We start from the raw sequence: 25146 nt of genomic DNA on the forward strand, positions 1-25146 counted from the left end.
TAGTATCTTTGTTAAGAAACATCACTGAAATGATGAAACAACAGTAGACCCTTCCAGGTCTAAATTTATGATTTTATGCTCCCATGACTTAGAATCATGACTTTGAGAAAGTAACTTCATAATGCCTGGGTGGGGGAAAGGGGCAGGGAAGGAACACATTAAGTAATAGGTAGGGCTTTGAGGCAATAACAACTGATAGTGGTTCCTTCAATGAAGACACATCTGTTTTAATACAACTTCAGGGAGGGATAAAGTAGAGGAAGAATAATTATAGATCAGTCTCACAAGAATATTGATTCTGAAATGTAAAAATTTTAGCAAAGAGATTATAGCAATCTATACAAAAATTATTCATTATAACCAAGTTGAATTTATGCTAGTGATGTAGGAATAGTTCAACATTAATAAAACAATTAGCATAGAAACAAACAAAAAATATAATTGTTTCAATAAGAGAAAACACTCTTTGACAAAATATAGTTCTCATATCAAAAAATCCCAAAAGAATAGGCTTAAGGAAGGATCCTTCTTAAAATAGATTAGATGGCTACTGAAGTTCCTTCCAACTCTCAAAGTCTATGATTGTGTTTCTTTAAACTGACAAAAAGCCCATCTAAAACCAAGTGTATCATTTGCATGATACAAACACTCAAAATTTTCTTAAATGTAGAGTGCCTCTTTTCCTCTAGACAATTCTAGAAATAATATATTAACAAGGTGAAAAATATAACTTTAAGATATAGCACTTTCAATGATAAAATTATCTTATTGCAAATTATATGATTTTTTACTTAGAAAACCCCACAGAATCAGTGAAGAAACTAATCAAGATGATTAATAACTTCAGCAAAATCACAATATACTAAATCCACAAAAATAAGCATTTCTATACAGGATTAGCATATAGTAGGAGGCAATTATTCCTTTCAAGATGACTACAAAATATATAAAATATTGAGGAGATGTTATCAAAACACAGGAGTTAATATAACTACAACTTCAAAACACTGCAAAAATAAAAAATTGTAATTGAAGAAGCCATACCAACATATTTTACAGGCTTAGTGTTATATCAAACTGGATAAAGTAATAATCATTTAAAAAAACAAAAGGAAAAGGATTTTCAAGAGAAATAATCACACTGGACCTTAACTTTATTAGAACTCTTTATTGAGCTCCAATCATAAAGCAGTAATCATATAAACTTTTAGTATTAATTTAAAAACTGAAAATCAGATCAGTGGAATAGGAATTGACCAGACAAGGCCCAGAAGTAACTGAATACTGAAGCTTAGTGTATGATAAATACTAGCTACCGAAAGAAAGATTCTCTACTTACAAGTGTTTAGGGGGAAACTGGTAACCAATTTGACGGAAATTAGGCTTCATCCAGCATTTCATACCACTAGCCATAATAATTTCCAAATGGAGAGCTTATATAAATCTAAAAGGTCACATTATTTAATATAAATTGTAATGCTAAATGAAGCTTTGATGCCATTAAATCCTAGGAGGGATTAGCGTGGTTATAACCTTTTCTTTACATCTATTTATCTCGGCTTCCTCATCTGAAAAGAAATATGGTGCTTTCTGACTCTGACAGTATATGCTTCCATAGCTATTTGGAATATCTTCTGTAAATATCCTGTTCAATAATAAAGAGATGCCCTCAGACCTTACTGAGGTATGTCACAGAATTAATTGCCTTAGACTCCTGGGACTTTTTTGTACTAGTATTGGCTTCTTGTGGATTTTTCTATTTTTTTTTCCCATCAGCTCTCATTTCTGATTGTTGTCATATCTGCCTCTAGCATTTTCTGTCCCCCAGCCCTTTCTCATTTGCTGTTTCTAGTCTATTACATAATGAAATAAGTTTGTTAGGATAGTGTGTAAAATAGAAGTTAATGGACTTTGAGGGAGGGATTTGGGGCTGAGTAAATCACATATTGGATGGACTTTGTAACATCTCATTTTGCCTGTGTTTCTCCCACTTTCTTCCTGGTTGTTGACTATAATCTAGGGAAAGGAGGCTGGTGGAGCAGTCACCTCCAGATAATTGAAGATTTTCTATCCTTGAAGCATAGAGTAAGAGAAAGAGTATTGGACCCAAAAGCAGAGAAACTTGGATTTAAGTTTGGTCTCTGTCACTAACCTGGCCCCTTTGGGTCTTGGTTCCTTCATTTTGGCTAGATAATCTCATAAGGTCCTTTTTCATGTCTAACATTTCCATAACTCCACCATTTGACCACCTCACCTCAACTCTAGGCAGTATCAGTATTAAGTCTTTTACTCCATTCTGTGCAAGATGCTTGAAATCCTCCCATAGACAGTGTAGTCTTTCTTCCAGCCATTAATAGCACTGGGCTTTTTTATATTACAAGCAGATTGAAAACTGTTCATGGGTGATTTACATCAGTTCTATCCAGCCAGGTCTCTGTGTTATTTCAAGTGTTTGCTGCAGCTGTCAGCCCTCCAAGCTCAGTTTAGTGCTGACAAAAGCTAGAGGACTGAAGAAAAAAACAAAACAAAACACAAAACCTCAGCACCTCTGTGGAGACTGAAGGCTTGCTCACTTGTTCTTTACTCTCCATACAGGGATCTGTTGGAGCAGAAACATCTGGGGAGTGGCCTGCATCCAAGTATAGCTGAGCTCTTAATTACTTTAGCACCATCTACTTCCCTCCTTCCTACTCTCATGTCCTCCAGTATAAGGGTATTTTTGGCTCTGGCTTTAGTTCACAGAGGAACTTGTCACCCTTTCTTTGTGAAGACTAGGATGATTGTATGCTTTAGAAATGAGCTCTCAGTGAATAATTTCCAGTGTAGCCCTGGGAAAATCTATGGGAGATGTCTGGGCTAAGAGTGGAAAAACCAAGCAGAATCTCTCTGAATCATAATTCAAATTCACTCACAAAGCTAGAGATATCAGTGGATATATCTTTTGTTGGATTTACCATGGAGGAAAAAAAAGTTACCAACCTTCCTGTTTGTCATTGGCAATGAATTTGGTGTTTTGATAAGCTTCCAGTAATAATAGTAACATTTATATAGCACGTTAATGTTTGTAAGGTACTTTACAAATATTTCATTTTATCCTCACAACAACCTGAGGGGTAGGTGCTATTGTTATCCCCAGTTTATAGGTGAGAAAACAGGCAGTGAGTGGGTAAGTGACTTGCCCAGAGTTAGCCAGCTACTAAGTGGCTGATGCTGGATTTAAATTCAGATCTTCCTGACTCTAGGTCCAGTGTGTCACCCTAGATTTCTGTACACATAAGGTTTGATTTTTCTGAAGAAAAAGTTTTGCAGTACTTGACTAGAAATTACAAGAACTGAATTTTGAGTCCAGCTCTCTTTCTGATTAACCTCTCATTCTGTTTCTCTATCTGTAATATGATTAGGCTAGGTTATAGAGAATCTTGAAATTCACTTCTAGTTCCTGAACGAAATTTATCACAGAACTAAAGATTAAAACTTGAAAATGTGAACGTAAGAGTCACTTCAGCTGGTCATCCAGTTGTTGCTTGAAGGCTTCTGGTGACAATGAAGCAGGCTTGTGCTGTTAAATATCAAAGATATCACCATCAAAAAAAAAAAAAATGTACAACATACTTTTATTTTTTTCTTTTTCTTTCATTTATTTAGTATTTTATATTTCCCCAGTTACATATAAGAAGTTTTAATATTCATTTTTAAAGCTTTTGAGTTCCAGATTCTCTCCTTATCTCCCTCCTTTCCCCTTTATTGCGAAGACAAGCAACTCAATAGATGTTATACATGTGTAGTCATGTAAAATATTTCCATAAAAGTGATGTTGTAAAAGAAAACATAAACCCCAAAAAAACCCTCGAGAAAAATAAAGCAAAAAAAAAAAAAAAGTATGTTTCAATCTGTATTCAGATGCCATTGGTTCTTTCTCTGGGTATGGATATAATTTTTCATTATAAGTCCTTAAGAATTGCATGACACCTTTTTAATCATGGTCTGTATTATTCACATTTTCTCCATCACTTTCTTAAGCTTAGACAATCAACAATAATAAGTCAAGCCCTGATTTGTGGTATTTGCTGGTTTCCTTTCCAAGGTATTTGCTCACACTGAAAATTTCACAATTAAGTCTGCCCTCCCTGGCAAAGCTGAGTGGCTCCAGCATATCTCTTTAAGGAAGCTACTTTTTCTTGTGGCAGTTCATTCTATTTTGGGGGACAGCTTGAATTTTTAGAAAACTTCTGATGTCCTGCTGAACTATACCTTCCATGCCTTGTTCCTAATTCTACCCTCCAAGATCAAGTAGAAAAGTTCCTTTCTCCATGAAGAGAAAATTCCTTTCATGTACATGAAGACTGCTGCCCTATCCCTACTAAGTCTCTTCTTCTTCAAGATAAACTTTCCTAGTTCTTTCAAACAATCTACTTATGGCACAGTTTCTAAACTTTACGCTTATGGTCGTTTTCTCTTGGACACATTCCATTTTGCCAACATAGATGTAACTGACTGGAATTGAATAGAGCAGAATGCTCACATGCCTCTTCCCCGCAATATACTTCACCTCTATCATTCAGGGACACTATCCTTCCTTCCCTTAACACAGACTATGATTGATTCTATTAGTATTTTGGACTTCCACATCTCATTGTTGATTTATCTAGACCACATGGTATCCACTAAGATCTCCAGATTTTTTTTTTTTCACAGAACCTGATTGTCTAGCTGCACCTCCTTTTCCTTTATACATATGAAGTTAATTTTTTTAACTCAAATGTGGAACTATAAGTATTTGTCCCTATTAAAAGCTATCATTGATTCATTATTCTAACTAACATCTTTGGGAATCTTGTGCTTTCTAATGCATTAACTAGCTTTGCTAATTGGGGGCAGCTACAAGTTTTTATAAGCATGCTTATCTATATTTTCATCCAAGTCATTAATTAAAAATGTTGAACAGAGTAGGCCAAAGGGCAGATTTCTTGGGCAATCCACTGGAGACTTTTCTCCAACTTGATTGATGATAGTACTCTTTCGACTTAGTTATTCAACCAATTCTTAATCCACCAAATGGTATTATTATCCAGTCTACATTTCTCCATCTCTGACATCCTGTAATTCTAATAAAATGACCCCTTCTTAAAGAAAGCTTTAAGACAAGGCTTTTCTTCCTGGCAAAGTTCTATATAGCATATTATGATAACTTGTGAGCATTTATAAAGGGCTGCACTGATCACTCCCAGCCAGGTAGTTTCATCAAAAACAAAATCATGTTGGACAAACCTCATTTCATTTTTTGTTCTTCCCTACTTCCCTCCCCCTTTTCCCTCCTTCCCCTCCTTTCATTCCTTTCTTCTTTATTTTTCTTTCTCCTTCCTTTTCTCCCTTTTCTCTTTCCTTCTTTCCTTTCTTCCTTCTTGTCTTCTGTCCTCCCTTCTTTTCTTTATTCATTCCTCCCTCCCTTCCTTTCCTTCTTTTCATCACAGTGCCTGGCATATAATGAGCACTTAATGTTTGTTGACTGATTCTCTAAATGCTAAATGAATGGAATATTTAGGTTTTAACAAAATATTTGACACAGTCATCTATGCCCCCCTTATGGACAAGATGAGAAAATGTCTCTAAATGATTGTATAGTTAAATAGATTTAGGACTTTTTAGAATGACTTGATCCAAAGAGTAATCATTAATAAGTCAATGGCAACTTGGAAGAAGCACTTTATTTTATTTTATTTATTTTATTTATTTTTTTATTTAATAGCCTTTTATTTACAGGATATATACATGGGTAACTTTACAGCATTAACAATTGCCAAACCTCTTGTTCCAATTTTTCACCTCTTACCCCACCCCCCACCCCCTCCCCTAGATGGCAGGATGACCAGTAGATGTTAAATATATTAAAATATAAATTAGATACACAATAAGTATACATGACCAAAACGTTATTTTGCTGTACAAAAAGAATCAGACTCTGAAATATTGTACAATTAGCTTGTGAAGGAAATCAAAAATGCAGGTGTGCATAAATATAGGGATTGGGAATTCAATGTAATGGTTTTTAGTCATCTCCCAGAGTTATTTTTCTGGACATAGCTAGTTCAGTTCATTACTGCTCCATTAGAAATGATTTGGTTGATCTCGTTGCTGAGGATGGCCTGATCCATCAGAACTGGTCATCATCTAGTATTGTTGTTGAAGTATATAATGATCTCCTGGTCCTGCTCATTTCGCTCAGCATCAGTTCGTGTAAGTCTCTCCAGGCCTTTCTGAAATCATCCTGTTGGTCATTTCTTACAGAACAGTAATATTGGAAGAAGCACTTTAATGGAATACTCCAGGGACATGTTCTTGACCTTGTGCTGTTCAATATTTTTATCAGTGACTTGGATGAAGTCACAGATGATATACTTGCCAGATTTATAGGTGATTAATGCTCGGAGGGCTACTAACCCAATGAACTGAGATCCAAAAATATGCAGACAGGTTGGAAAATCAATTGAATAAGAAAAATTTCATAAGGATGAATGAATGTTAAGTTCAACAATTGGAAATTTAGAGTTGGGTGGGATCTTCTGGCATCATCTAGCTCAATCACCTAATTTTACAGATAAGAAAACAGACCCCAGAATGTTACAGAACTTGCTCAAGGCCAGGTAGATAATAAGGGACAAAGCTGGGATTTATAATCTGATTTCCTTGACTCGGGAGCCAGCATCTTTTCCCTTTTGCCACTTTGCTGGTCTTCTCCTCCCCACCCTACAAAAAAATCAATAAAGATGGAGGAAGAAGTATGACTAGAAAGTAGTTTCTGTGAATAAGAGCTAGGGATTTTAATAAGTTGCAAATGAAAATGAATCTACAATATGAATTACAGCTTTAAAAAAAATAAGCAAACAAACCCCACCAATATAAAAAAAAGCAGAGTTGTCCATTTTGAAGGAAATCATCTCCAGAGTATTGCATTCTGGGCCTGTTTTTAGGAAACACACAGACAAGCTGGAGCTTGTCCAGAAGAAGTCAGCTTAGGATGGTGAGAAAACTAGAAACCATACTGTACATAGATCAGTTGAAAGAACTGGGGATGTTTAGCCTGGAGAAGAGGAGGAGGTCAGAGATGGTGTCTTCATATATTTAAAGAGATATCATATAGAAGAGGGATTACACTTGCTTTGCTTCATAGGACTTTTAAAAATGAATGGAAATTGCCAAAAACCAGATTAACCTTAGTGAAAAGCAGAAGTTCTTAACAGCTAACCTTCTCCAAAGGTAAATTATACTGGTTTTTCCCCTCCCTGGAAATCTTTCAGTGTAGGTTAGTCAATATTAGTGATATTTTAGAAGGGATGCTTGATAAGGTACAGGTTGGACTGGGTGAGGATTTGAGGTCCTTTATATTTCTCTTCTGTGAAGATGTTTTGGTCAGTGCTAGCCTCTATCCTTGATACCTTAAGAAATGTAAAATCCTCAATTTAAGTTCTCAGGACATCTACTTGAGGCAGCTAGGTGGCACAGTGAATAAAATACTTTGGCACAGTGAATAAGTACTTATCCTAAAGTCAAAAAGCCATAGTTCAAATCTGGTCTCACACACTTACCAGCTCTGTGACCCAAGGGAAGTCAATATCTCTCTGCCTCAGTTTCCTCATTTATAAAACAGGCATAATAATAGCACTTATCTCCCAGAGTGTCTGTGAGAATTAAATGAGGCAATAATTGTAAAGTACTTTGCACATAGCAAATTCTATATAAATGTTAATTATGACTTTTGTGTCTTGCTAATTCAAAAAAAATTTGCAGAGAAGTCTCGTATTTGTTTATTGAAATCTTTATACCTTCAGAGGTTTCTTTTTTAATGGTTTATTGCTGTTTTTCTTTCCTTTTTAAATTGTTTCTTCTGGTTATACATGTACATTAATTTTTTAAATACACATTTCTTTATAAATCATGTTGAGTGCTGTTTTTATTTTCAACATTACTGTCACTTCCTAATGACTCCCCTTTGAGCTCCAATAGAACTTTCCTTATGACAAAGAAACATAGTTCAAGAAAATGAATGGACACATTGGCTGTGCTGAAAATGTATGCCCCACTCCACACTTATAGTCCATCACCTCCCTGCCAAGATGGGAAGCATCCTTCACCACGAATCTAAGAAGTTTCTTCATCTATAATTTTGATTGCACTGCTAAGGTCAGATCTTGAATTCCCCCTTGTACAATTTGTTGAACAAGCATTAGCCCTGCGTAAAGGGGCCGTTCCTTTCCTTTTGGGAATATACACACTAGGCTGGCTTCACTTTCCTTTTGAGTGTGTTTGGCCTTGGCTGTACTGTACCTTTTATCAGCAGCTCTACCGCAATACTGTAGAAACACATTTCTAAGCTGTCACAGACAATTGGAGCTGGAAATAATACCCAGCAAGGGCAAAGTGCAGTCTGAGTGCTTATAAACACAGTTTTCCTAGTGAGCAATTGCAAGATCTGAGCGTATGAATTGGCTCAGCTTGGACAGAGCACAATTACCCACAGACATTCTTGTCACATGAGAACATCAGCCTGAAGCTTCTGCAGTATTTTCTCTCTGTCTCCGTCACTCTGTATCTCTGTCTCTTTCTGTCTCTATGTGTGTGTGTCTCTTTGTGTCTCTGTCTCTGTCACTGACTTTGTCTTTGTGTTTGTACCCCTCTCTCTGTCTCTATCTCTTGCTGAGACCTGTTAAAGACCTTCATTAAAAAGGCCCAGGTCTCCCACTACATCCAGGGCCATCTCTAGTTGTCCTGATCTATGTCTGGCCACTGGACCCAGATGACTTGAAGGAGAAAATGAGGCAGGTGATCTTGCCCAGCTCTCCCTCACTCAGATCCAATTCACTCGCATGTTATGGAATCACCTCCTTGATGTCATGGTCCTCTTTGAGAACGAAGGACAGGCAACATGTATATATAAAATCTTTTTCTTTCCATCTCTTTCTCTCTCCATATATATAATATTATATATGTACATATATTAAATATGTCTCTGTCTCTACATATCTCTCTCTTCTTTTGTCTCCCTCTTTTTGTCTGTTTTTGGGGAGACAGCTCCCTTCATCTCTGTCTGCTTTCTTCTTCCTACTCCCAAGTTTAAACTTCATAGCAAATAGGAACTCCACTGGAATAGGTCCAAATGCAGTGAATTTGCTTTCTCTGTTGCTTCGACTCCCACTGTAATGCTCAGACTGGTGGTTGGTAACTGGTCCTGACTTGTTTTTCAGTTGGACTCTATAGGATGTGTAATCCTGCCAAATCTAGAAGGATTGTTATTGAGGATTGATCAAAATGTTTTCTTTCTTGTCCTGGAGAGCCCCAAAGAAAAAGCACACAGCAGGTTTCTTCTATCACAAAGGGCTACTCTTGAAAATGTAATTCCCTTTTGTCTCAGTGAACCTTTTTGACAGTGAATTTATTCTATCCCTGATCAAGCACCACCTCCCTGATACAATTGAACCTTGTTTTCCAGTTTTGCCTAATAAATTTATGTAAAGCTCTATTCTACTCTCAACTCTGTAGCACTGTTTTTCCCCTAGCAAACTCCTTGTCATTCTCCTGTTAATTATGAGGTATAAAGACTATTCTCTGCTCTTCCACCCCACATCTTGCTTGGATGGCATACTCTTCTGGAAACTCCAAATGATTGAATTCATATTCATTGAAATCTTCTTTGGAGATATCTTTGAAGTAAATTTGGATGAACAATTATTTTCTCCAAATTCACAAGTCATTAAACTGAAACTCAAAGATGTCAAATGCCTTAATTCATATTATTCAGCTGGTTCAACATAGCCCAACAACTAGCTCCTGAGTAATCTGAACTTTTACTCCCATCTGCAATTTGGAATTTATTGTCCCCCATTTGAAAATGAAGATAATAAATTTTATACCCTAAGGTAGCAATTTGAACAAGATAATTTTTGAGGTCCCTTTCAGCTCTATGATCTATGCATATATATGAAAAATATAATTTTACATTATAATCTATACAGTTCAGAATATGATTCATGATCAAAACATGTAGTCTTTGCCAACACCTAGGAAACTTTTTGGTCTCATTTTCCCTTCTCTAATCTATTCTTCATAATCACTTCTAAGCAAGTTCTTTATGCCTAGATCTGCTCATGTCACTCTCCTCCTCCAAAGCCTTTAATAGCTTACTATGGCCCACTAACATTCCAACTGGAATTGTATTCAAGGCCATCATACCTGACCAGAGCCAACGCTGTCTTTCTAGTCTTACCACATTTCCGTCTCATACTCTATTCGCCAATTAAAATTGACTATTCCCTGTCCCCTGTACACATGTCCCTTTCCTGCCTTCATATCTTTGTACAGTTATTTTCTTTGCCTAGAATTTTCCAAGTCTGTGGCCCTATTACTGACTTAGGAGAGGATAGTGGCCCAAAAAACTAATGGTATGCCAGCACAGGATAAGGGCAGTACCCCCTTCCCAGGTCAAAGACAAACTTTGAGGAGACAGGTTGAGTCATAGAAATAATTAGCTCTCCAAATACCCTCTGTATTTTATCTCCTAGTATTGATCCCCTGGCCTGAATCTCTGCTCTCCCAAATGATTTCTCTTTTCTATCTCATCCCCTTGGATTTAAGTGTTCCGTAGAAACTCAAGAAACCAATCATCTTAGAGCTTTGATTTACTCTTTTTGGAACTGATGCAGTCCCAGATCCTCCCAGCATTATCACTTGTGCTAATGACCAGTCTATGTTGGCTTCCCTCCAAAGGGACAGGGTAGTGTTACCTGATTTTATAAATAGGTTGCCTGCTGCTGACAATGGCAGCACCAGGGGCCATATTATAAGTTACCTGGCTAGGGACCTCTTGGGATTGTGGAGCAGTAGACATTGTTGGTCAACACTTCTGAGAAACCAGCTGTTCTAGGAGGTACATTTGTTGTTCTTAGTCCAGATGATAGTTGAAGTTAGCTGCTCCTTGGAAACTAATATGGCAGAAACTAGGCATTGATCCATACTTAACGCCGTATACCAAGATAAGGTCAAAATGGGTTCATGACCTAGGCATAAAGAATGAAATTATTAATAAATTAGAGGAACATAGGATAGTTTACCTCTCAGACCTGTGGAAGGGGAAGGTTTTTATGACCAAAGCAGAACTAGAGATCATTACTGATCACAAAATAGAAAATTTCGATTATACCAAACTGAAAAGTTTTTGTACAAACAAAACTAATGCAGACAAGATTAGAAGGGAAGCAATAAACTGGGAAAATATTTTTACAGTCAAAGGTTCTGATAAAGGCCTCATTTCCAAAATATATAGAGAATTAACTCTAATTTATAAAAAATCAAGCCATTCTCCAATTGAAAAATGGTCAAAGGATATGAACAGACAATTCTCAGATGAAGAAATTGAAACTATTTCTAGTCATATGAAAAGATGCTCCAAGTCATTATTAATCAGAGAAATGCAAATTAAGACAACTCTAAGATACCACTACACACCTGTCAGATTGGCTAAGATGACAGGAAAAATAATGATGATTGTTGGAGGGATGTGGGAAAACTGGGACATTGATTCATTGTTGGTGGAGTTGTGAACAAATCCAACCATTTTGGAGAGTAGTTTGGAACTATGCTCAAAAGTTATCAAACTGTGCATACCCTTTGATCCAGCAGTGTTACTACTGGGATTATATCCCAAAGAGATTATAAAGAAGGGAAAGGGACCTGTATGTGCACGAATGTTTGTGGCAGCCCTTTTGTAGTGGCTAGAAACTGAAACTGAATGGATGTCCATCAGTTGGAGAATGGCTGAATAAATTGTGGTATATGAAAATTATGGAATATTACTGTTCTGTAAGAAATGACCAACAGGATGATTTCAGAAAGGCCTGGAGAGACTTACACGAACTGATGCTGAGTGAAATGAGCAGGACCAGGAGATCATTATATACTTCAACAACAATACTAGATGATGACTAGTCCTGATGGATCAGGCCATCCTCAGCAACAAGATCAACCAAATCATTTCTAATGGAGCAGTAATGAACTGAACTAACTATACCCAGAAAAAGAACTCTGGGAGATGACTAAAAACCATTACATTGAATTCCCAGTCCCTATATTTATGCACACCTGCATCTTTGATTTCCTTCACAAGCTAATTGTACAATAATTCAGAGTCTGATTCTTTTTGTACAGAAAAATAATGTTTTGGTCATGTATACTTATTGTGTATCTAAGTTATATTTTAATATATTTAACATCTACTGGTCATCCTGCCATTTAGGGGAGGGGTGGGGGGTAAGAGGTGAAAAATTGGAACAAGAGGTTTGGCAATTGTTAATGCTGTAAAGTTACCCATATATATATCCTGTAAATTAAAGGCTATTAAATTAAAAAAAAAAAAAAAGAAGTTAGCTGCTCTTGTCCCGATAGTCCCCTAGACTTTTCTCTACTCCTAAACCCATCCCAGGGATGATTCCCAATTGACTGAGGCAAGCTAGAACCTAACTGTGTTCTCTAATATGCTTTCTTTCCAATCTATATAAAATTTTTATGCAAATATACATCAAAGCAGAGGACATCCTTGGAGAGGATATTAGAAGGGGATTGGTAAGCACAAGGGTTATTCTCTATAATATACTAAAGATAATTCAGTATAATTTGCATTCTATATTATATATATAGATGTCTATATATTACTATATATTACATATCTATCCATACCTTTGCTCTAATAGAATTGATTGAAAGTTATAAATGCCACTGAGCTTATTGCTTGTTGAATGAAACACTCCTTAAAGATTCTTCTTCAACAAGTTGTCTCTTGTGTAAATGTTAATAATCTCGCAAAATTCTTCAAAATATACAAAAGATTCTTTGACCACTCCCTGTCTAAAGAACTATGTAATAGGAGAACTCATACCCAACAAGGCACTGACCACTCTCATGGAGGAGAAACAATGCAGGGTGTAGGTTGAAGAGGTGATAAGGTACTGTGTGTGTGTGTGTGTGTGTGTGTGTGGGAAGACACAGAAGGTCCTTCATATGTTCCTGTTTTTAGATGACATAAAGAAGATGTATTAAGCGTTCGAACATTGCTGAGCATCCCATATCACTATCATTCTGATCACAATCACTCCAAAGAGTTTGGCCAATATACTCCAGCCAGGAGTAATGCCTGTGGTCTATGATATGCAGTTGAATTGATAAGCTAGAGAGTTAGCTCCTTAGTAGAGGGTTTCAAAAGTCCTACTGCAGTTTTAATAGCTTAAATAAGTTAAAATGAATTGCTTAAATGAAAATAAAAGCTTTAAGAATATAAAACTACACTAAGATTTTTGAAAATCCTATATCCCAGACAGATGACGAAGATGACCCAATCCCAAATTCACTAAAGGTGAATCTATCACTGTAGATCTGTGAGAGCTCAGGTGAACTTTTGTCCCTTACATCAGTGGTTCTCAAAGTCTAATCCAGAAACTCTTGGGGGAGGGAGGAAATATTTCTGAAACTCTTTTAGAGGGTCTAGAAATTAAAAATTAGTTTTTATTTCTAATATGGTGAATATCTGTAAATATAACCCACATGAACAAAAACTCTTTGGACAGGTGCTCAATAATGTTTAATAGTATAAAGATATTGAGAACAAAAGTTTGAGAACCACTGCCTTAGAGCAAAAATTGCTAGTTAACCAGCAGATTCACAAGCAGAAGAATATATGTTTTCCTTTTAGAGACTAGAGCATGTAATATTCCTACTTTGGTGGATCAATTTTTGAGAGCCAGGTAGGAAAGAATTGGGGAAGACTTATCCACTCCACTCCAATCATCTGGACAATGAACTTCACCTAAACAGTACCACCTCATGGACTGGCCTACTTCCCAATATGTATAAGGGACAATGCCCCTTCTTGACACACACATATTGCCTAATCAGTCACTCTTTATACCGTTATTCCATAACCTATTTTTGATCTTCTAGGTAATAATCATAATCATAATCGTGAATATTTATATGTGGTACTCGGAAGTATGTACAGTTTTTTTCATAATCACATTTGAGGCTTACAACAACCTTGTGTGGAACATGTGGTCCCATTTTCTTGTTCAGTTATTTCAATCATGTCAACTTTTCATGACCTAATTTGGGGTTCTTTTGGCAAAGATATTAGAGTGGTTTGCCGTTTCCTATTTCATTTTGCAAATGAAAATATAAGCTCAGAGAAATTCAGTAAGTTGCTTGTGGTGATACCAGTATTGGAGGCAAGATTTTAACTCAAGTCTCTCTAACCACTATATTACTATTAGCCCAAAGGTCCCTTGGTATTGTGAATAACAGTCCTGGTACAAATTTTATGAACTCATTTCTGGGCTAATCAATGATCATTTATTTCATGCTCTCTATGTACCTGCTGCTATGCTAAGCAGTCCAAACAGAATACACATAAGCTGAAAAAAGACCTCAAAGACACTAATTTTATAGTTTAGAGAACTCAGGCCCAAGAGATTCCATGACTTGTTAATTAGAACTTGGACACTCAGCTCCCATTCCTTAGTTCCCTTCCTGTTGCCCATCAGTACATGTCTTCAAAACTTAAAAAAACAAAAGAACAAAAAACTCAGCCATCTTCACAAGCTATGACCCTCTCTTTCAAAACCAAATTCCTAGGGGGAAAAAAAGCTGTTCATTCTCATTGTTGACTCCACTTTCACTTCTCAGCTTTGCATTCTGCCTTCCAAACTGAATGGTCTCAAACTGAAATTGTTTTCTTCAAAGTTATTAGTAATCTCTTAATTGACAAATCTGATGGCTTTTTCTCAATCTTCCACCTTTATAAACTATTTGAAGCCTTTAACACTAGTTACGACCCACTTTTCTTCTCTTTGGGTTTCTTTCTCCAGGTTCTCTTCTCTTTTCTAATTCAGTCTCCAAACATCTGCCCAAGTGTTTTTGCTGTAGCCCAAATCAGACTATTCTACTTTCCCACCCAATAAACTCCAGAAGCTTTTGCCTCTAGGATCAAATACAAACTCCCTTAGAAAAATTTGGAACACAAGGTTTTGCAAGGGTAAATGTCAAAAACTATCTTTGCACGTATTTTGAAACTAAAAAGCTATTGTTAAAATTTTAAATAAAATAAAATACTCCCCCCCCCCCCACATTTGTTATTTAAAGCCCTTTGCAATCTGGTGCCAGCATGCTTTTAAAGCCTTATTATACATTATTCTCCTTCATGCACTGTTATAATCAGATTGACCTCCTTACTGCTCTGTATATCCAATCTTCCATCTCTGTTTGACCTGAACCCAATCATTTCACTTCCCTGGGCTTCAGGTTCAACATGTATAAAATGATCCGGCTAAATTATTTAAGTCTAAGGTCCTTTCCAACTCTAAATCTATGATCTTATGGCCCTGTTAATTCCCTAAACCTTTGCATTGGATGTCCCCAGGGCCTGAAATGCTATCTTACCTCTCTCTTAGAAGTGTCCTTCAAAGTTCAGCTCAAGCACAAATTTCTATCTGAAGTTTTACATGATTTCCCCAGTTGTTAGCACCTTCCTCCCCCAAATTGCACTGCCTTTATTTTTTTACATTTTATTCCCTGATATGAGTACATGAATTATTTACCTGTTAGACTATAAACTCCTTGAGGGCAGGAGCCATTTCAGTTTTTCTTTGTGTCTCCAGCACTTAGCATAGTGCCTGGTATATAGCAGGTGATTGATAAATACCTATTTATTAATTGATTGTCACAACTAAAGAACCTTGAATGCCACCATTATTTGAGACTTGTATCTTTTTTTTAGCACCCCTGGTGGCCAGCTGGTAGGGGCTATGATATTCGTCAAATTGAATTCTGAAGGAACAATAAACATGGTCCAAATGTGAAGAGATGAATGAAAGATGGATTATTAGACCTTATACTGGTTAAATGAATACCAGAGTATTTTTTTGGATTTTCATATAGTAACCTTGCAGTCTTTCAGGGGTCCAAGTATTTGGTATTTTAACATTTACTCCACCAGGGGGTGATGTATTACATTAGGAGAGGATATCCTCAATGACAGTCTCTTTTATGCTTGGGATCCTGCCAAGCACACCAGACCGCTCTTACTCATTCTCCAATACCCACGCCAGCACCAGCTATTTGTCAAAGTAGAGAAATGGCAATTTGAGAAAGAGAAGGTGAGATTTCTGGGGATACTTAACTGGCTACCAGAATTGTAAGGGATATATGCAAAACGGATACCTTGCACTGGGGGCATCCCTATTTCCACAAAGGATCTGCAATGGTTTATTGGCTCTGAAGTGTTCTCCTACTGCCTTATCTTTAAATTCCCCATTAATGGTGTCTATCCCCAACTCATTGAAGCATCCAGAAGCTTTCTAGTACATCCCAGAGTTAGAAGGTACAGGCAATGATCTGAAAAATCAGTTCCTTTCTTGATATATACTCAGATCCTCAGAAACATTATCCAAGAGACTAGCACATCCGATGTTAACATCATAGGTCACACACTACCCAGCCCTGTACTTCTGCAGAATAAAACTATATAGATTAGAAGAAGAAATTCATCAAAGCCACATTTGAAGTTTGGAGGTATCATCTTTGAAGGCAAGGGGCCATTATTACCATCAGAATCTTAAGCATCTTCAGACCACTCAGCAACTTAGTTGAGACCAAGTCCAGTGGCCATTACTTTTTTTTTTTTCTCCAATAAGTTGAACTCACTCTCAGCTATTGTTCATGGACATTAAAATTTGTAGGCAAGCATCTATTGAGGAAAGGCTGAGCAAGTCGTCGTACATGATTGTGATGGAATATACAGGATGGTTTCAGAAAAAATCTGAAAAGACCTGTATGAACTGATGTAAAGTGAACTGAGTAGAACCAGGAGAACAGTGTACACAGGAACAGCAACACTAAGGATAATCAACTGTGAATGACTTAGCTATTCTGGTTAATATAGTGATCCACAACAGTTTCAAAGAACTCATGATGAAAAATGCTATCTACCTTCAGAGAGAGAATTGCTGAACTAGGGTGCAGATTGAAGCAAGGTTTTTTTTTCTTTCACTTTTTCTTATTTTTTTCCTAGCAGGACTAATGTAGAAATATTTTTTGCATGACTGTACATATATAATGTATATATTTCTGGCCTTGGGGAAAGGAAAAGCGAGAGGGAGAAAATTTGGAATACAATTTTTTTTAATGGATGTTAAAAATTGTTTTTACAATTGTTTTTATTTGGAAAAAAAACACAAAACAAAAAAAGAAAAATTTTAAAAATCTGTATGCAAGTTTACTGATTTAAAAATTCAGATCTGGATAGCTACTGGGTGGTGGGCCCAAGATGGAGGAAAGCAGACTCAACGCTTTGTGATCTCCTCTGACTCTCTCAAACCAACAGCAGAGTAAGCCTCTAAACTGGTTTTGAAATCAAAGCATCCATAAATATTTGGAGTACAACACATTTCTAGAAGAAGATACCTTGGAAGAACTTCAGAACAGGTCTGTTTCAAATGGACAGGGGAACAGTCTGCAGAGCCCAGATCACAGCACAGGGAGACTGAGCAAGGAGCTGGAGCTGGGAGTCAGATCGCTGCAGCTTCCACGCACTTGGGAATCTTCTGTGCACCTCTTAGGCTATTCTATTCTGGTTGCAAGCAGGTGGTTTGGCAGATCTGCCTTTGGTAAAAGACAACTTGTAAATCACTGAACCCTGGAAGAATGAGGAACCTATCCCCATTACCCAGCAGTGGAAATCAATCAGCAAAACTCCCCCAGGACAAATTAAAACAGCTATTGCTCCTTTTGCATTGAGCAGGCCTCAAGTCTTAAAAAAATGAATAAAAAACAAAAAAGAACTCTCACCATAGGCAGTTTTTAATGGAGAGAGAGAACAGACCTCAAATCCTGAGGTTCCTAAAGACAAAGCAACCCCAGAAGAAGCCCCAAAGACAGATATGAGCTGGTCCCCATTTCACAAGGCTTTCTTCAAAGATCACATAAAGGATCTTTTTTTTTTTTAATTTTTTTTTTTCACATAAAGGATCTTAAAAGAGAGAAAAAAAATGGAGAAATGAAATGAGATCATTGCAAGAAGGAATGGAAAAAATGGAAAAAGAATGCAATGAACAAAAAAATTTAATTGGCCAATTGCAAAAGGAGCTGAAAAAAGGTAATTGAAGAAAATACACTAAAAATTAGAATTGAACAAATGGAAGTGAATGACTCAATAAGACTTCAAGAATCAATCAAACAAAACAAAAAATGAAAAAATAGAAGAAAATATGAAATATATCCTAGGAAAAACAACTGATCTAGAAAACAGATCTAGGAGAGACATCTGAGAATTATTGGGCTTCCTGAAAGCCATGATTGAAAAAAAGAACCTAGACCTTATCTTACAGGAAATCATAAAAGGAAACTGCCCTGATATTTTAGAATCAGAAGATAAAATAGCCATCAAAAGAGTCCACCGATGACCTCCTGAAAGAATTAAATTCCCAAGGAATATTGTGACTAAACTTCAGAACTATAGTACCAAAGAAATATACTTTCTTTGTTGCAAGCAGCCAGAAAGAAACAATTTAAATACCGAGGAGCCACAATTAGGATTACCTAGGACCTAACAATTTCCACTTTAAAGAATCAAAGAGCCTGGAATCTGATAATCTGAAAAGCAAAGGAACTGGGATTACAGGCAAAAATAAACTATCAGGTTAAAATGAGCATTATTTCAGGGAAGAAGATGGACATTCAATGATATAGGTGAATTTCATCTATTTCTAATGAAAAGATCAGAACTGAACAAAAATTTGATCTCCAAACACAGAACTCAAGAGAAACATAAAAAGGTATAAAGGAAAGAACTCTTGAGAACTGTATTTCTGTTATGGGTATACTTAGAGAATGCAAGTATGATTTGATTTTATTATGATAATATGAAAAAGAAATGAGGTAGAAAGATGATAATAGTGGAAGAAGAGGAAAAAGAAAGTAAAATAAGAGAAATTATATCCCACAAAGAGGCAAAGAAAACCTATTATAATTGAGGGAAAGAAGGGAGGGGGATGAGCATTGTATGAATCCTACTCTCATCAGTTTTGGCTCTAAGAGAGAATATCAGACATATTTGATATCATAAAACCTTGTCTCCCCTTATAGAGAAGTAGGAGGGAAAGAGGGAAAAGAAAGGGAAAGACTAATAGAAGGGAAAACAGAAGAATTAGGGGAAAGGTGTAAAAAAAGGGGGAGGAACTCTAAAGGGGGAGAACTCTTGAAGGAGGTGATCATCAAAAGCAAAATACTGGGGAGAAGGGAGGAGGGATAAAAAAGAGAAAAGCATAACCTAGGATAAATAAGATAGCAAGAAATACAGAATTTGTTATTTTAACTATGAATGTGAATGGGATAAACTCCCCCATAAAATGGAAGTGGATAGCATACTGGATTAAAAGCCAGAATCCTACAATATGTTATTTACAAGAAACACATTTAAAGCATAGTAATATATACAGAGTAAAGGTAAAGGGCTGGAGCAGAATATATTATGCTTCAGGTGAGGGAAAAAAAAAAAAAAACAGTGGAAGCAATCCTGATCGCAGATCAAGTAAAAGCAAAGATAGATCTAATTAAAAGAGATAAGTAAGGAAACTATATCTTACTAAGGGTACCATAGATAATGAAGCAATATCAATACTAAACATATATGCACCAAGTGGTATAACATCAAAATTCCTAGAGGAGAAATTAAGAGAGCTACAAGAAGAAATAGACAGCAAAATAATACTAGTGGGGATATCTCAACCTTACTCTCTCAGAAGTAGATAAATTGAACCACAAAATAAATAAGAAAGAAGTTAAGGAGGCAAACACAATGTTAGAAAAGTTAAGTATGATAGATCTTTGGAGAAAATTAAATGGAGACAGAAAGGAGTTTACTTTTTACTTAAACAAAAATTGACCATGTGTCAGGGCATAAAAACCTCAAAATTGAATGCAGAAAAGCAGAAATAGTAAATGCATTTTTATCTCATAATGCAATAAAAATTACAGAAAACCAGGAGAAAATAGACCAAAAGTTAATTGGAAATTAAATAATCTAATCCTAAACAATGAATAGATGAAACAGCAAATCATAGATACAATCAATAATTTCATCCAAGAGAATGACAACAATAAAACAACATACCAAAATTGGCTACCAACGTAGCCAAAATGTATAATTATAAGGGGAAATTTTATATCTCTAGATGCTTACTCACATAACATAAAGAGATCAATGAATTGCACTTACAACTAAAAAAGCTAGAATAAGAACAAATTAAAGACTCTTATCACGCTCTAATCACTCCACATTCCATAGTTCTTTTATTAAGACATTTCACAGGCATGCAACAATGAGGTCAGCACAAGGGCTCTGTAAACCTTCAGTTGGATAGTCAGTCAAATATCTCTTCTCTCTCACACTTTCCTGTTGGAGTCTCCCAAACACTGAGCTAACTCTGACAATGAATGTATCAACATCTTTATCAATGTGTACATTTCTGGAAAGTATATTGCCAAGGTAAGTGAACTTATCCATAGCATTCAAAACTTCTCCATTAGCTAAAGCCAATGGTTCTACATATGGCTATGCTGATTTCATTTTTGTAAGCTTGTATCCTGAACAGTATACTATCACCAGATCAGGAAACTGAATTGCTCCCATTTGAATTATCTTAAGAAGATAATGAAGATCAGTTGGCAGGATAAGATACCAAACACGGAGGTCCTTTCTCTAACTAAACTGCTAAGCATTCCAACTCTACTGTAAAGAGCACAACTCTATTGGGCTGGCCACATTGTTTGAATGCCAAATGTATGATTGCCAAAAAGACTATCTTATGGAGAACTTCTACAGAGCAAGTGCTCACAAGGTCATCAGAAAAAGCCATACAAGGACACTCTCAAGGTTTCTCTTAAGAACCGTAGAAATGATTGTATGACATGGAGACTGCCTCAGGATCACTCAGAATGGCATGCCCTCATCAGAGAAGGTGTTGTGCTCTATGAGCAAAGCAGAATTGAATTAACCCAGAAGAAATGTGAGATGTGCAAAGTTAGAGAATCTACCCCAAATGTTCATAGGGACTATTTGTGTCAACCTGAAGCAGAGCCTTCTAGGCTTGTGTTAGTCTGATCAGCCACAGTTGAACACTCTTAACTTTACTCTAACATAGTGTTGTTATTTTGATTCTCTTCGAGAATGAAGGACAGTAACCAATTAAGGAAGATTCACCTTGAATCCAGATTACAACCTTAAGTCCTTGTCCACCACAGAAAATGAAGAATGGTCAGGTAAAATACGTTATTCAGAGTGGAACTGTGGATGTGGATAGTATGGGAATTGGTTTTGCTTAATGATGCATATTTGTTACAGGAGTTTTGTTTTTCTTTTTTTCCTCCAATGTGGGAGAAGGTAGTAAGGAAAGCAAATAAATTTGTATTCACTAAAAAACATTTTTGAACTAAGGAAACCAAAAATCACAGACATACATGATAAATTTTGATTAGATGATTAAAGAAAAAAAGGATACATCGTTCAGAATATCTTCAATTCCTGGGGATTGTAGGTTCACATCTAATAGCTAGTGGACTATCAGAAGATAATTATGAAGATAAGGGAGCTAGTTTTAGAATGTTCACAGCCAAGAATTAATGGAGACTTTTCACCAATGCCATTCTAACAGGTCATGGTTAGGAGATTCAGGGAAACTTTGGAAAGGGAAAATAGATGGAGTTTAAGTACATAATCTTATAGGAATGCCTGAAGTAGGACATAGAAAACCTATTTGTGACTGTATGTAGGGATGAAGAAATTCATCAACCAACCACTGAACCAGACAATAGTCCAGTATCCCAAGACACAAAGGCCAAAAAAAAAAAAAAAAAAAAAAAAAAGGAACAGTCTCTGCTCATAAAGAACATACTTTCTACTGAAGAAACAATGTATACCCATAAAAGTGATTACAGAGTAATACAAAGTAATTTTGGTGAAGAGGAAGATCTGGAATAACTTCATTTAGAAGGTAGTATTTGGGCTGAATTTTAAAGTTAAACAAGGGATTCCAAGAAATAGAAATGAGGAAGAAGTCAAGTCCAGGCATGGGATATAACCAGAGCAAATACATGGAGGCAGAAGATGAAGAAGGTCATGTAGGGGAAGGGAATAAGCATTTACGCAGTATCTGAGTCACTGAGCTAAGGGCTTTTTGATAAATATTCTCTCTTAATCATAAAGAAGGCAAATTTGACAATGTATGAGAAGGAGTCTTGCATATAATAAGTCTAGAAAGGTAGATTTGGATCAGGTTATGATGGGATTTAAATGCCAAATCAATTTATATTTCATCCTAGAAGCATTATAGAACCATGGGAGGTTACAGAATAAGAGAGTAACTTGGTCACACTTACACTTTAAGAATATCATATGACAGGTTGATTTCAGAAAATCCGGAAAAGCTTTATACAAACTGATGTTGAGTAAAATGAGCAGAACCAGGAGAACATTGTAAACAGTAACAATAAGATTACGTGATAATCGGCTATGATGGATTTGACTCTTTTCAACAATGAAATGATTCAAGGCAATTCTAATAGACTTGGGATGGCTATCTATATCCAAAGAGAACTGTGGAAACTGAATGTAGATTGAGGCATAGTATTTTCACTGTTTTTATTTGTTTTTTTCTCTTTTGATCTGATTTTTCTTGCACAACAAATATGAAAATGTTTAATATTTAACCTATATCAGATTACTTGGGGAGGAGGGAGAAAAAATCAGCAGAACACAAAATCTTACAAAAATGAATGTTGAAAACTATCTTTTTATGTATTGGGGAAAATAAAATGCTATTGAAAATTAAAAATAAAAGAATGTCATATGGTAGTTGAGTAAAGGATAGACTTGGGAGGAGAGAGTTCAATTAAGAGGCTATTGCAAAGAGCACTAGGAAGACCTGAATTCAAATATAGTCTCAGACACTTACTAGCTGGGCAAGTCACTTACCTACTATTTGTCTCAGTTTTCTCATCTATAAAATTGGGTAATAGCATCTGCTCCCAGGGTTGCTGTGAGGATTAAGGTTGATAATATTTACAAAATACTTAGTATAATGCCTGATACATTGTAAGTGTAAATGTTATCTATCATCATAATCATCATCATTATTGTTAATAATATTATTATGAGTTCAGCATGAAATGATGAGAACCTGAGTAGAGAGAATAAAACAGAGAGAGATGACAAATGTTGAGAAGGCAGAAAAGGTAACATCCTGCAACTGATAGGACATGGGATGAAGGAAAGGGAAGAATCAAGCATCATGCTAAGGAACCCAGGTGATTGGAAGAATGGTGGTGCCTTCAACCAAAATAGGGAAATTTATAAGAGAAGGGTGGATTTGCCGGCAAAAACAATGAATTGTTAGCAACTGTGTGTGTGTGTGTGTGTGTGTGTGTGTGAGAGAGAGAGAGAGAGAGAGAGAGAGAGAGAGATGGCAAAGAATTGGAAACTGAAGGGGATGCTTATCAATTAGGAATTGATGAACAAACATATTATAAAATGCAATGGAATGCTGTTGTGCTATAAGAAATGATGAAAAGGATGGTTTCTAAGAGATCTGGGAAGACCCATGTGAAGTTGAACAGAATCAGAAGAACACTTTACACAATAACAGCAATATTGTAAGAAAAATCAACTATGTAAGTCTTAGTAACTCTGATTAATAAAATGATCTACTATAATTCTAAAGGACTCATAGTAAATATATGATCTTCCAGAAAGAGAGAATAGATTCAGAGTGGCAACAAATATAACAGTCTTTTTTCTATCTTCATTCTCTTTGACCTCTCTCTTTTTCCTTCCTTTTATTTCTCTGCTGGTCACTCCTCTTTTGATACTCTTTTCTCTCTAGATTTTTGGGTCAGACACTACTCTCTCTGTTCTTTCTCTATCCCTTTTGCTAGATTCTCTTCCAGATCACATCTTCTAACTGTAGGGTCCCTCAAGATTCTTTCTTTAGTCATCTCCCTCTATAGTACTTCATTTGTTGAGCTAAATCAATTGAAGATTTAATTACTCTCTGTATGCTGATTAATCTATAATCTCTCAGATGACTGCCAATTTTTCATTTCTATGTCTCTCAAACTTGTTGTGTAGTAGACATTTTAAACTCATTATGTCCAAAAAAGAACTGAGTATCAGTCCTTAAGGATCACAATCTAAGAATCAGCCTGGACTCTTTGCTCTCTCCTTACCCTCATCCCAGATTTAAGCTGTTGCCTAGGCCTTTGGACTTTATGTTTACAATCTTTTTAAAACACTACTTCTCTCCTTTGACATTGCCACCACTCAAGTGTATCACCTCATGTTTTGATTACTGCAATGGCCAGCTGGTGCATCTGCCTTTCTCAAATCTCTTTTTAGTCCAATTCATCCTTTATTCAGCCACTAAAATTATTTTCCTAACCCCAGTTCTGATCATTACTCAAAAACAAAATAAAAAACCCTCCCTATTGCCTCCAGGATCAAATACAAAATCCTGTTTGGCATTCAAAGCCTTTCCTAACCTAGCCTCCTAACTTTCCAGTTTTCTTACTCCCCAACATATATTTTTTAAAGCTAGCGATGTTGTCCTGTCCTGTGAAAAGACACCTCACCATCTCTGGGCCTTTTCTCTGGCTGTCCCTTATACTTGGGATGTTGTTTCTCTCAGTTCCAACTACTGATCTCCCTGGATTCCTTTTAAGTCCCAACTAAAATCCCACATTATTCAGAAAGCCTTCTGCAATCCCTCTCAATTCCTATTTCCTATTTATCCTGTAAATAGTTTTAAAAATATATATTTATTTACACATTTTCTCCCCTATTGGATTTTAAGCTCCTTGAGGCTGTTTTTTTTTTTTAAACATCTTTTTGTATTCCCAGAATTTGACATGGGTACACTGTAGGCACTTAATACACGCTGACTGACTGATTGATTTGACTGTCGATACTGTGACAGCTCCAGATCATCACTCTTACTCTGTATTCTGCTGCTGAGCCTAACTCCTAGTCCTGTGTTCCTTCTTTTTGGCACCTAGCCCTTCTACGTG

The 25146-nt window shown here is 36.2% G+C and overlaps 1 protein-coding gene across 1 annotated transcript in view; it reads left to right on the forward strand.

The window, feature by feature from the left end:
- IQCE (IQ motif containing E) overlaps window positions 1–25146 on the forward strand; it is a 181969-nt gene that overhangs the window by 110839 nt on the left and 45984 nt on the right. The gene's annotated exons all lie outside the window — the stretch shown is intronic.

Source organism: Sarcophilus harrisii, chromosome 1 (assembly GCF_902635505.1).
Source record: "Sarcophilus harrisii chromosome 1, mSarHar1.11, whole genome shotgun sequence".
In the NCBI taxonomy this organism is placed as follows: Eukaryota; Metazoa; Chordata; class Mammalia; order Dasyuromorphia; family Dasyuridae; genus Sarcophilus; species Sarcophilus harrisii.